Genomic DNA, 11,503 nt, shown 5'->3' with positions numbered 1-11,503 from the left:
CCAAAAAACATACAAAAACTAAAGCAACATGGATTTTGCTGGGAAATATGTTAAGGAACATCTTTTCCAGGGTAATGAATTATATAAAGAAAATAACTAACCCCAACCAAAAATGTTCATCCACCACTTGGGCTATGTTCACATACAGCGTTTTTTTTATGCATTTTTCAACTTTAACATTGCTTTCAACCAATTGCCCTGCTATCAAGTCATATACACCCAAAAAAGCATTTGAACCAAGATACTGGATGGCCACAGGAAAACCCACTTCACAGTCTTCAGTTGGTCCTGCCATACAGGTTCCTTATGCATTCAATGCAAGGGCAGCCTTTACCCAAATTTGCACGTACCCCAATCCCCCTTGGAAGAAACATGGAGGAGGGCCTCCTAAAAAAAACTGTCCCATTACCATTGAGCGTGTCTCCTAGACTTGTACTGCCCATACGCTAAGTGTATGGGCTGACCAACATTTCTCCATGGGGGGTAAATAAAAAAAAATCATTACAAAATAGTGTTTACTGTTTTGAGCTAGGGTAACACACAGCAATAAAAAGATAATTGAAGCCTCAAAAGCACACTTTGTAGCTCACAGATAGATGAGGCGTGTCACAGAACTACCATACTGTTTGTTTTAACCAAGATAGTGTACCTAGGGTATAAGACAGACCAAAAATTGGAATCTATGCATAAAAAAAAACCTATTTTTAGACCACACATAAAATGGCCATCGGACAGAGATGTTTCAATATGTGGCCTGTATTTTTTAAAATTTTCTAACCACAAAATACTGTGCACACCATGGGTATCAGACCAAAATTGGAATGTATGTCTGAAAAGACAAGATTTGAAGACCACTGATAGACCAGACGTGTGACTGAGATAACAGACTGTTTCAATATGAGTGAAGTATTTTTTAAAATTAAAAAATCCCCCAAAATACTATCTACAGCAAGAGTATCAGACCTAAAACTGGAATGTATGGCTGAAAAGCCAAGATTTGAAGACCACACAGACCAGACGTGTGACTGAGATAACAGACTATTTCAATATGTGGGATGTATTTTTTAAAAATTTAAAAACTACAAAATACTGTATACACCAAAGGTAGCAGTCTAGAAGACACAAAAATGCAATGTATGTCTGCAAAGGAAGGATTTGGACACCACAGATAAACCGTGCATCTGACGGAGATAACAGAATGATCAAAATGTGTTCTTGTTTTTTGTTGGACCACCAAAAATGTGTCCATAAGTAGACTATGACACTAAAATAAAACAGTATTAAAATTGTCCAAATGGGGGATACATTTTTAAAAAATCTTTTATGGGCATCATAGACAACCTTGGCAAAAATTGGACTGGCTATAGCAGCACAAAACCCTGGTGATCTAGTGTTTTGGAAAATGAAGAGACATAAGATTAATCATACTGAAATAAAAGAAATAAATAAAAAATGTGACTCCACTTATTAACCCCTTTATTCCCAAGGGTGGTTTGCACGTTAATGACCGGGCCAATTTTTACAATTCTGACCACTGTCCCTTTACGAGTTTATAACTCTGGAACACTTCAACGGATCCCAGTGATTTTGACATTGTTTTCTCATGACATATTGTACTTCATGTTAGTGGTAAAATTTATTTGATATTACCTGCGTTTATTTGTGAAAAAAATGGAAATTTGGCAAACATTTTGAAAATTTTGCAATTTTCCAAATTTGAATTTGTATGCCCTTAAATCAGAGATATGTCACACAAAATACTTAATAAGTAACATTTCCCACATGTCTACTTTACATCAGAACTTATCTAGATGTGTGGTTGTTAGGTCTCGAGTTCCTGCCGCTGCACAAGGGGAATCTTGAGCCACCTCCGCTGCGGTCTCCCATTCTTCTCCGGGGATAACAATCACCCTGACCAACAAGCTTCCACCTGCTTCCATTTCTATAACATCATTTTCCGATTACTGTTGAAGATAAAGGATATGAAGCAGATATGATGCAACTATTACAACCCAAGCAATGCCACCAAAGTCAGAGCCCACCGACTCGCCATCTGCCCGGGGGTTTCCACCTCCATCCTTCAGTACGAGTCCAGTATCATGTTGAGCATCGATGTCAGCCATAAAGTCCTCAAGAACAAGACTGTGCATGACATCATGAGCAGCCTCTCCTCCTCGTGTGGCCCTCAGAGGTTCCAGGATGCTTGCTGCAAGGAGCTGATCTGACAGATCGTCCTCACCAAGTGCAACACTAAAACCTACCGTATAGACGAGACCGCCTGGAACATGACTGCAGCGTCCACCTTCAAGAAGGCAAACAGAAGAGAGATCAGCTTTGTGAACTACTATAAGAACCACTGCAATGAACAAGTGAAAGACATGATCCTGCTGCTAATCGTGAACATCCACCAGAGGCCCAAGCCGGTAGCCACAGACGGAGCCATCATACTGGTGCCAGAGTTCTGTAACCTAACAGGTCTGACCGACAGAATGAGAAACGACTTCAACGTCATGAAAGAACTGGCCGTTCACACCCGCTTGCCACCAGAATAGAGCGAGCGACAAGTTGGGAAGTTCATGAACTACATACACAAGGATGACAGCGTTCAGAAGGAGCTACGTGACTGGGGGCTGAATTTTGATACCGAACTGCTACAGTTCGAAGGGAGAATCGCACCTCCAGAAATAAATCCTGCAAAAAGACAAATCTGCTGAATATAATCCACAGTTTGCTGATTGGTTACGAGAGCTGAAGGGTCCTGTCCTGATCAGCTCCCGAGATATGAATTATTGGCTGCTCTTTTACACCCGGAGAAAATAAGACGCAGCGAACGTTCTTCTGCAGAACATGTTCAAGATCACAGAGCAAATGCGCATCAAGATGAGCCGGGCGGTGTTGGTTGAAGTCAAGGACTTTTTTTGGTGGTTTTTGGTGAATTTTTGAAGAAAAAGAAAAAAAGAGTAGAACAAGGCTAGCAGACAGAACTATGCAACTTATGTCTGCAAAGCTACTATTTTTCCTCCACAGATACACTAGGCCTCAGCCTGACATAACAGACTGTATAAGTTTTTTAATTTTTTTTTGTAAAACAATAAATATTGAGTACATCAAGGCTAGCAGACAGAACAATGCAACGTATGCCTGCGAACAGAAGATTTTGACACCACTGATACACCAGGCATGTGACAGAGATAACAGACTGTATAATTTTTTTTTATTTTATTTTTTAAAACAATAAATACTGAGTAGACCAAAGGTAGCAGACAGAAGAATGCAATGTATGCCTGCAAAGCGCGGATTTTGACACCACTGATACACCAGGTGTCAGCCAGAGATAACAGACTGATTAAAATGTAGCCTTTTTTTTGGTACACCAAACTTTTGACAAAAAGTTGGCTATGACACCCAAAAATAAAATTGGAGTACTAAAATTTTAAGATAAAAAATTTAAAGATATTTAGCGCAATGATTTGCGATGCTTGTGACGTACAACTCACAGTTATAAATATAACAACTGTGGCTAAATTTTTTGGGGCTAGCTAAAGTTATGGGGGCAGCAAAATGGTGTCCAAAAATGTTGTAAGACATTACAAAATATTAGATAGTACCCCCAAAAAAAGACAGATTTTTAGGCCCACTCACATCTGTTGTCTTGGTCCCCCCAAAAAGAGGTAAAAAATTATATTTTTACGCTCTTGTATTGCAATGACCTGGCTGTAGTGTGCAGCATAACCAAGCAAATGAATGTTGAAAAAAGGGGGCTATGGATTGCTTTATAATAAAATGAGCAGGTATAACCTTTAAAATAATTTTTAAAAAATTGCCACGGCTAACTGCAGCTATGTATATATAAAATACGCAGCAGCAGACAGTAATGGAGCCTTTTGATGTATGCAGGGAGATCTATAGACTCACATACAGTGCCTGCAAGCCTTGCAGTTATGTGCACATAGACTCCCCTGCCCAACTAGCACAATTAAAAACTAGGCTCAATGATAATGAGCGGGTCTACTAGACTTGTAATGCCCATACAGTAAGTGCATGGGCTAAGAAACATTTCCTCATCGTGGGTACATTTTTTAGAAATCTTTTATGGACATCATTGACACGCTTGCCAAAAATTGGACTACCTATAGCAGCACAGAAGATGTTAAGCTTGGTGATCTAGTGGTGGAGAATGAAGAGACATTGCTGGAGGTCTCATTAAAAAATGGGTACAATGTAAAGGAGTGTGTCTCCTAGACTTGTAATGCCCATACAGGCAGTGCATGGGCCGACAAACATTTCCCCAAGGGGGATACATTTTTTAAAAATATACTATGGGCATCGTAGAAACCCTTGTAAAAAATTGGGCAGCCTATAGCAGCACAGAACACGTTAAGCGTGGTGATCTAGTGGTGGAGAATTAGGAGACAATGCTGAAGGCCTCATTAAAAACTAGGCCCAATGTAAAGGAGTGTGTCTCCAACACTTGTAATGCCCAAACATGCAGTGCATGGGCTAACAAACATTTCCCCAAGGGGGATACATTTAAAAAATATATACTATGGGCATCATAGACACACTTGCAGCCACAGATAACAGACTGTATATTTTTTTTTCCCTTGTATGTGAAATTTGGCAAAAATGTAAAATGAGTACAACGAGGCTAGCAGACGGAACTATGAAACTTATGCCTGCGAAGCTCCAATTTTTCCACCACAGATGCACCAAACCTCAGCCTGACATAAAAGACTGTATTTTTTTTTTTGGTGAACTTTTGAAAAAAAAAAAGTAGAACAAGGCTAGCACACTGAGCTATGATACGTATGCCTGCAAAACTATGATTTTTACACCAGAGATACACCAGGCTGCAGCCACAGATAACAGACTGTATATTTTTTTTCCCTTGTATGTGAAATTTGGCAAAAAATTTAAAATGAGTACAACAAGGCTAGCAGACAGAACTATGAAACTTATGCCTGAAAAGCTAACATTTTTCCACCGCACATACATCAGCCATCAGCCTCAGATAACAGACTGATCTAAATGTGACCTTAATTTTTTTGGGCGCAACTAAATTGTGTCAACAAGTTGGCGCACTCACATCTGGTGCCTGTGATAAAAAATAGTAGATTATCACGTTCTTCGATTACAATATCCTGGCTGTAGTCTGCAGCGTGACCAAGCAAATAAATGTTGAAATGAGGGGATTATGGATTGCTTTAGAATAAAAGGAGCAGGTTTAAGGTGAAAAAAAAAATGGCACAAAAAAATGCAGCTAGGTATATTTTAAATAAGCAGCAGCAGCAAACAGTAATGGAGCTTTTGGAGGTATGCAGTGAGATCTATGTACACACAGTACCTGCAGGCCTTGCACTGATGTGGATATGTGCACATAGACTCCCCTGCCTACCTAGCGCTGCATCTCTGGACCCCAAATTAGCCCTAAAAAGACTGCTGCTTTTCAGGAGTTGTGGACTGAACAGTTGCAGACCTACACTAACTATTAAAAGGACGATTCTGACCATATCTCAGCAGCAGCTCTCCCTACACTCGCTAAGTCTGGAGCAGAATGCGGCTAGCAGGGCGGCGCCAGGTCTCTTATAGACCTGATGATGCTGTGCGGCCAGCCAATCACTGTAATACCACAGCAAAGATGCCTGCAGCATTACAGTGCATGGCTGACAATCCCTGCATTGTCATTGGAACTCTAAAGAGCACCAGATTTGCAGGGCGGAGACGAGAGCTCCCCCCGAATAATCCTAGAAATACTTGGTGCTCGCCGAGTACACTGAGCACAGTGATACAAGGGCGAGTGCCGAGTAGTGGCGAACATGTTCGCTCATCGCTAATGACTAATTGAATCCAGAAAATGTTGCAGTGCTTTTTTGGAGTTTTATATACCACATAATCTATAGATGACTAACGGAATGTAGAAACATATTTGAACACTTTTTTGGAGTGTTAAATCCGGAAATCACTTAATATTCCATGGATGACTAATTGAATATAGAAACATTTTTTAATACCTTTTTGGAGTGTTATATACCACCAAAATGTACAGTAAAACTATAATACTCTATGGATTGTAATTGATTCCAAAACATATTTTTCAAAGCTTTTTTGCAGTGTTAAAAATCATTGATATGTAAATCAAAGCACGTAATACTCAATGGATGACTAATTGAATCCAGAAAGGTTTTTAATTTTTTGTTGTTGTTTTATATACCACCATATTAAAACACAGCACATAATACCCTATGGATGACAATATTGTCAATTTTTCCACTCTCCCCCCAAAAATGTGGTCATGAACAGCAACTATATATTTAGCATCGGACTGCAAAGCCCTAAGCCCTGTCTAGATGCTGTAGTCTGCCACTCTTTTTGCATCTGCAACTGTCCCTTAGAACAGCTATTATGCTGATGGTCAGCATCAACATCAGTAACTAGGGAACTCTGGGTAGTTACACTATGTATTTACAAATCTATCTGACTGCTCTCTCCCTCCAATTAGAACTGTTCCAGAGCTGTGCAATAGCATCAGTGAGATGAGCACAGCGGCAACAGTCCTTTTATAACCTCTAATGAGGTAATGCAGCAAGAAAATCATAGTAATGCCACTACCAAGATGGCAACATCTACGGCATGCTTATTGGCTGTGTAAAATTCGAAAAACATGCGTGGCAGGGATTAGAACTTCAAATGTCAGCACTAGCCAATGCTTGTCGAGTACCGAGCATATCCGAAAACCCAGATACCAACTGGTATCCGAGTATCACCAAGCACGTTCTCTCATGCCTATTACTGATGCAAAAAGTATATTGGGAAACTGTATATATTTTTAAATGTAAAAAAAATGCTGAAATTGAAAATCTCACTTTAAAAGTTTGAATTTTTTTTTAAAAAAAATGCAGTGCAAGTAATAACAAAAGATTTTTGGTAACAAACCAATGTTTCTTAATATTTGAAGCTTAAAATCTAGTTTCATTTTTGTTTGCAATGTATCAAATTGTGTTAAGCATATAGTGTTCTACGTAATGTAACTTAATAAATACAGAATAACTATTGCAACATATATATTTTACAATTTTACATTATTGTACGCTAATCAAATCCTTCTGCTCCCTAATTAGAAGATATTAAAGAAGACATTAGTCAGTCTGTTCTATTACAGTCTTTACATTTCCCTGTTGAGTTCTCTGACCAAAGAAAATTGTGCAGTGTGAGGAAATAAGATCATTTTCTGTTCGGATCATTATTAGAATGAATGACTGATAATCATTCTTCAATAGATAAGAGAATAGAATTAATTTTGGCATTGAAAATACCCATCATCATTTCATTAAAAGTATATTGATAGTGGTGTTTTTATTTAGTGCTTGCTTGTTTTAACCCCTTCACCCCAAAGCCTGTTTTCACCTAAGTGACACGGCCAATTTTTACAATTCTGACCACTGTCACTTTATGAGGTCATAACTCTGAAACGCTTCAACGGATCCTGGTGATTCTGAGATTGTTTTCTCGTGACATATTGTACTTTATGATAGTCATAAAACTTCTTCGATATGACTTGCATTTATTTGTGAAAAAAAACAGAAATTTGTCGAAAATTATGAAAATTTAGCAATTTTCAAATTTTTCGTTTTTATGCCCTTAAATTAGAGAGTTATATCACATAATATAGTTAATAAACAACATTTCCCACATGTCTGCTTTACATCAGCACAATTTTGGAAACATAATTTTTTTTTTGTTAGGGAGTTATAAGGGTTAAAATTTGACCAGCGATTTCTCATTTTTGCAACAAAATTTGCAAAACCATTTTTTTTACGGACCACCTCACATTTGAAGTGACTTTGAGGGGTCTATATGTCAGAAAATGCCAAAAAGTGACACCATTCTAAAAACTGCACCCCTCAAGGTACTCAAAACCACATTCAAAAAGTTTATTAACCCTTCAGGTGCTTCACAGGAATTTTTGGAATGTTTAAAAAAAATTGAACATTTAACTTTTTTTCACAAAATTTTTACTTCAGATCCAATTTGTTTTATTTTACCAAGGGTAACAGGATAAATTGGACCAAAAAAGTTGTTGTACAATTTGTCCTGAGTACGCCGATACCCCACATGTTGGGATAAACCATTGATTGGGCACATGGCAGAGCTCGGAAAGGAAGGAGCGCCATTTGACTTTTCAATGCAAAATTGGCTGGAATTGAGATCGGAACCCATGTCATGTTTGGAGAGCCCCTGACGTGCCTAAACAGTGGAAACCCCCACAAGTGACACCATTTTGGAAAGTAGACCCTCTAAGGAACTAATCTAGATGTGTGGTGAGCACTTTGAACCTCCAAGTGCTTCACAGAAGTTTATAATGTAGAGCCGTAAGAAAAAATTATATTAATTTTCACAAAAAATGATCTTTTTGCCCCAAATTTTTTATTTTCCCAAGGGTAGCAGGATAAATTGGACCTCAAAAGTTGTTGTGCAATTTGTCCTGAGTACGCTGATACTTCATATATGGGGATAAACCACTGTTTGGGCACATGGCAGAGCTTGGAAGGGAAGGAGCGCCATTTGACTTTTCAATGCAAAATTGGCTGGAATTGAGATCGGAACCCATGTCGTGTTTGCAGAGCCCCTGACATGCCTAAACAGTGGAAACCCCCACAAGTGACACCATTTTGGAAAGTAGACCCTCTAAGGAACTAATCTAGATGTGTGGTGAGCACTTTTAACTCCCAGTTGTTTCACTAAAGTTTAGAATGTAGCGCTGTGAAAATTAAAAAATCATTTTTTCTTTCCACAAAATGATGTTTTAGCCCGCAATTTTTTTTCCCCAAGGGTAACAGGAGAAATTGGACCACAAAAGTTATTTTCCAATTTGTCCTGAGTATGCTGATACCCCATACATTGGGGGGAACCACTGTTTGGGCGCACGGCAGAGCTCGGAAGGGAAGGAGAGCCGTTTGAACTGCAGACTTAGATGGATTGGTCTGCAGGTGTCATGTTGCATTTGCAGAGCCCCTGATGTACCTAAACAGTAGAAACCCCCCACAAGTGACCCCATATTGGAAACTAGACCCCCCCACGGAACTTATCTAGATGTGTTGTGAGAACTTTGAACCAACAAGTGTTTCACTACAGTTTATCACGCAGAGCCGTGAAAATAAAAAATATTTTTTTTTCCACGAAAATTATATTTTAGCCCCCACGTTTTTATTTTCCCAAGGGTAACAGGAGAAATTGGACAAGAAAAGCTGTTGTCCAATTTGTCCTGAGGACGCTGATACCCCATATATGGGGGGGAACCACTGTTTGTGCGCACGGCAGAGCTCGGAAGGGAAGGAGCGCCGTTTGAAATGCAGACTTAGATGTGTTGTGAAATTGGATTTTGGGCTCCCCCGGTGGCCACTGGTGGAATTGAACTGGTGTGCATCATCCCCTCTGTTCACCTGTTTCCATCAGGATGTGGGAGTCGCTATTTAACCTTGCTCCTCTGTCACTTCCATGCCGGTCAACATTGTAATCAGAAGCCTTTCTGTGCATGTTCCTGCTGCTAGACAACTCCCAGCTAAGTTGGACTTTAGTCCTCGTTTGTTTTTGCATTTTGTTCCAGTTCACTGCTATAGTTTCGTTTCTGTGTCTGGAAAGCTCTTGTGATCTGAAATTGCCACTCTGATGTTATGAGTTAATACTAGAGTCTTAAAGTAATTTCAGGATGGTATTTTGATAGGGTTTTCAGCTGACCATGAAAGTGCCCTTTCTGTCTTCCTGCTAGTAAGCGGACCTCAATTTTGCTAAACCTATTTTCATACTACGTTTTGTCATTTCATCTAAAATCACCGCCAATATATGTGGGGGCCTCTGTCTGCCTATCGGGGAAACTTCTCTAGAGGTGAGCCAGGACTATATTTTCCTCTGCCAGGATTAGTTAGTCCTCCGGCCGGCGCTGGGCGTCTAGGGATAAAAAACGTAGGCAACGCTACCCGGCTACTGTTAGTTGTGTGGCAGGTTTAGTTCATGGTCAGTTTAGTTTCCATCCTTCCAAGAGCTAGTACTTATGTTTGCTGGGCTATGTTCTCTTGCCATTGAGAACCATAACATAGATGGATTGGTCTGCAGGTGTCATGTTGCATTTGCAGAGCCCCTGATGTACCTAAACAGTAGAAACCCCCCACAAGTGACCCCATATTGGAAACTAGACCCCCCGCGGAACTTATCTAGATGTGTTGTGAGAACTTTGAACCCCCAAGTGCTTCACTACAGTTTATAACGCATAGGCGCGAAAATAAAAAATATATTTTTTTCCACGAAAATTATATTTTAGTCCCCATGTTTTTATTTTCCCAAGGGTAAGGCTGGTTTCAAACTTGCGTTTTTATCTGCATGCGTTTTTTAAAAAAACGCATGTGTGAAAAAACGCATGTAAACGCGGTAAAACGCATGCGTTTTTTAGACGCATGCGTTTTTATAGAAAAACACAAGAAAACAAGAAAAAAACAAAAAAACCCTACCCCTACCCCTAACCCTACCCCTACCCCTACCCCTAACCCTAACCCTACCCCTAACCCTAACCTGAAATACGTGGCACTGAAATACGTGGCACTGAAATACGTGGCACTGAAATACGTTTATATACGTATATACGTATATAAGTGCCACGATATTTCAGTGGCCACGTATATAAGTGCCACGTATATAAGTGCCATGTATATAAGTGCCACGTATTTCACGTAAATGCCACAATATTTCAGTGGCCACGTATTTCACTGAAATATCGTGGCACTTAAATACGTGGCACTGAAATATCGTGGCACTGAAATATCGTGGCACTGAAAGACGTGGCACTGAAAGACGTGGCACTGAAATATCGTGGCACTGAAATATCGTGGCACTGAAAGACGTGGCACTGAAAGACGTGGCACTGAAATATCGTGGCACTGAAATACATGGCACTGAAATATTGTGGCACTGAAATACGTGGCACTGAAATACGTGGCACTGAAATACGTGGCACTGAAATACGTGGCACTGAAATATGTGGCACTATGACTGTCAGAAAATGTTCATTAAACGGTTAGAGGTGAGTTTAGGGGCAAACAAACGCGTTGAGATCGGACGCCATGTCGCATTTGGAGAGCCCCTGATGTGCCTAAACAGTGAAAACTCCCCAATTCTAACTGAAACCCTAACCCCAACCCTAACCCCAGCCCTAACCCTAGCCCTAACCCCAACCCTAACCCTAACCCTAGCCCTAACCCTAGTCCTAACCCTAGCGCTACTTTCACACTAGCGTTTTTTTGCATACGTCGCAATGCGTCGTTTTGGCGAAAAAACGCATCCTGCAAAGTCATCTGCAGGATGCATTTTTTCCCCATAGACTAACATTAGCGACGTATTGACACACGCAAGCGACAGCGCCGATCGTGGGCATTGCTGCGGGGTGTCAGCTGTCACATACAGCTGACACCCGCACCCGATCACCGCGGCGCTCAGCGCGAGACCGCGGTGATCG

The sequence above is a fragment of the Ranitomeya variabilis genome, chromosome 1, assembly GCF_051348905.1.
Source record: "Ranitomeya variabilis isolate aRanVar5 chromosome 1, aRanVar5.hap1, whole genome shotgun sequence".
In the NCBI taxonomy this organism is placed as follows: Eukaryota; Metazoa; Chordata; class Amphibia; order Anura; family Dendrobatidae; genus Ranitomeya; species Ranitomeya variabilis.
Note: the sequence above shows the minus strand (reverse complement) of the source record.